General features: G+C 53.6%; 2 protein-coding genes across 5 annotated transcripts in view; both read left to right on the top strand.

Annotated features, from left to right (window-relative positions):
* LOC126579747 (all trans-polyprenyl-diphosphate synthase PDSS1) overlaps positions 1–1,052 on the top strand; it is a 33,763-nt gene extending 32,711 nt beyond the window's left edge. Inside the window, exon 9 of the mRNA XM_050243298.1 lies at positions 1–1,052. This exon is cut by the window's left edge and continues 2,941 nt beyond it. The gene's annotated coding sequence lies outside the window, so the exon portion shown is untranslated.
* Positions 1,053–1,839: 787 nt separating this feature from the next.
* LOC126579686 (splicing factor, proline- and glutamine-rich-like) overlaps positions 1,840–2,500 on the top strand; it is a 6,360-nt gene continuing 5,699 nt past the window's right edge. For 3 of the 4 annotated variants that reach the window (XM_050243220.1, XM_050243221.1, XM_050243223.1), the window contains exons 1-2: positions 1,849–1,998; positions 2,279–2,500. The exon at positions 2,279–2,500 is cut by the window's right edge and continues 189 nt beyond it. The gene's annotated coding sequence lies outside the window, so the exon portion shown is untranslated. Of the gene's footprint in view, positions 1,999–2,278 lie in introns of all 4 variants that reach the window. The other variant, XM_050243226.1, reaches the window with a different exon arrangement.

Consider the following 2,500-nt stretch of genomic DNA (forward strand, 5'->3'; position numbering starts at 1 on the left):
CTCTCTCTCTCTCACACTCTTTCTCTCTCTTTCGCTCGTTTGCTCTATCGTTTCCCTACCTTCCCAGCCACAGATGCGTGTAGCGACGGTGCGTGTGTACTGGCATATGTGCGTTTTTGCGCGAGCGTCTGTGCGAACAGTTTCAAAACAAGAACAAGAACAACAGAAATAGGGCAGAGAGACCGACTACTCCCGAAACTCTGAACCCGCGAGACAGTGAGACAGTGTAAATAGTACCGTGTGATAGCTAGTTGAAGTGACACATCCCCACCACCACCACCAACACCACCCACACCATATCAACCGTATTACCGAAGGTGACCCCCCTCCTCGTCGGGGCAATGCAATGGATTTCATCGCGCAAATCATAGCCAATTCATACCTCTATTAACCCACCACACCACATCCCCGAACAGATTCCCTTTTTTTTTTTTTTGCTAGCAAGTTCTACGCGCGCGCTCGTTGTAAGCAGTGCAGGCATCAGCAGGCTGCCGGGGCGCAACCTTAGTCGATATACGTTTGCATAGGTTTTTTGTTTGGGCAGCGGAAGGGTAGAAGGATTTGTGATGCGGCGGGAAGGGGGGGGGGGGGAGATGGTAGGGTATAGTTTAAAGGGGCAAACTACATCCGGGGTTACACGAGAAAGAAGTAGAAACACAGCAGGACAGCAATATCTGGCCGAGTACGGGTGGGGGTTGATCCGAGTGGGTCCGGGAGCTGGTTTGTTGATTCGTTAGGACGTAACGGTAAGAGAAGGCAGTTGGTTGGAGTAGGAGGAAGCTGAAGGGTTTAGACGCTGACTGGGCAAGGCAAGGCAAGGCAAATCGATCCAACCAACTCCCATTTCCACCCCCCCGTGAGATGTGTGGACCGTGATCACGCGCGGCCACGGCGAAATCCGTTCCGCATCCGCATCACCCGCATTCATCACATCTCCTACCCCACCCGTAAATCCCCACCACGGGCGTTTTCATCACCCCCTCCCCTTTAAAACCTTGTTCATTTTTATTTTGTTTTTCCACCCCCCCGGATAAGATAAATATACACGAATTCTCTACCTAACCATCTCTCACCTTGTTGCGTATTTCTTCTGTGTGTGTGTGTGTGTGTGTGTGTGTACGTGTATTTGTTTGTGTGTTTCTGTCCTGTGTGTAACTACTGTGTGCAGGGGGCTTTGTGGCTTTGTTTTTTTTGTTCTTATACGTTCCCAGGAGAAGGATCAATAAAAAGTAAAACAAAGTCAGAGAGCCCCGCGGGGGGGAAATCCGCAACCGAAATCAACAACGGCCCGCGTGCCGAAGGATGCGCACAAACTGCAAACTAGGTCAGGGCGCCGGGGGCGCCATTCATTCGACCGACCGACCGACCGACGATTCGCCGTTCTCTGCTCGCTGCGATGCCCGCGCTGGCAGTTTGGCAGCTCGCCGGAATGTAGGCCGAAAAGTGCGCACAGTAGTCCTTGAAGTGGTCCTTGGAGCATGGAGCGATACCAGCGCCAGCACCAACAATTACATCCACGCCCGGTGAGCGGTGTTCACCAATGTTCCGAGCTGCCGAGCTTCGTGCGCTAACGCGCGCGCTGGTGAATGGCACCTGCACCCAGTCGGCCCCCGGAGACGACGGAGGGACGTTCCGCAGTGGAGATAGTAAGGACCTACCGCCTGGCACCGCACTGCACCCTTGTCAGAAGGAGGAGGAGGAGGAGGAGGAGGCCAACAGTCTGCGGCTGTTGGATCGAAGACCATCCAGGCACCGCGCCCTACAACTGCCCTCGGTGTCTCTGTGTTGATATCGCTAGCGACGGTGGTGGTGGTGGTGGTGGTGGTGGAGGCCTTGGATGCCACGGATTATGGGCGGTGGCCCCAAACCGGCACGGCACCGGCAGTACGGCACTGACGGTGAGTGCGATCGGAGCAAGCGTGCGAACCATCTCCCTGGCCTCCAGGACCCCCAGGGGCGCGCGGGCACTGCGTGGATGCACCAGGCGTACGCCAGTGTGTGCGTGGGTGTGTGTGTGTGTGTGTGTGGCAAGAGCGAAGGAGTCGAACGAGCGGAACCAACAGACTTCCTTCCGTTGGTTCGATCGCAAAAAATGCACTCCTCGTGCTCCTCGTTCTTCTCCTCTTCTCTCTCTCTCTCTCTCTCTCTCTCTCTCTCTCTCCTTTCTTCCTCTGTTTCTTTCTCCGAATGTTTGTTAGGTTATGGCGGTGTTGGTAGTAGTAGTAGTAGGTAGTTGTTTTTTGGTGCCGTTACGATCTCATCTGTTCCCTTCTAGTAGGCAACCAAAAGGACCACGTTCTGGGCTGGTATGGACCATTGGTGGCGATCAAACGTGAGAACTGTCGTAGATCCGCGAAGGGAAAGCAGTAAAATTGCAGGACATAGTGTGCGTGTGTGTTGGTGTGTGAAAAAGAGATAGAAAGAAAGAAAAGAAAGAAAGAAAGAAAGAAGAAAATAAGGAAAGGAGGGAAAAAGAGAGAGAGAGAGAGAGAGAGAGAGA

Source organism: Anopheles aquasalis, chromosome Y (genome assembly GCF_943734665.1).
Source record: "Anopheles aquasalis chromosome Y, idAnoAquaMG_Q_19, whole genome shotgun sequence".
In the NCBI taxonomy this organism is placed as follows: Eukaryota; Metazoa; Arthropoda; class Insecta; order Diptera; family Culicidae; genus Anopheles; species Anopheles aquasalis.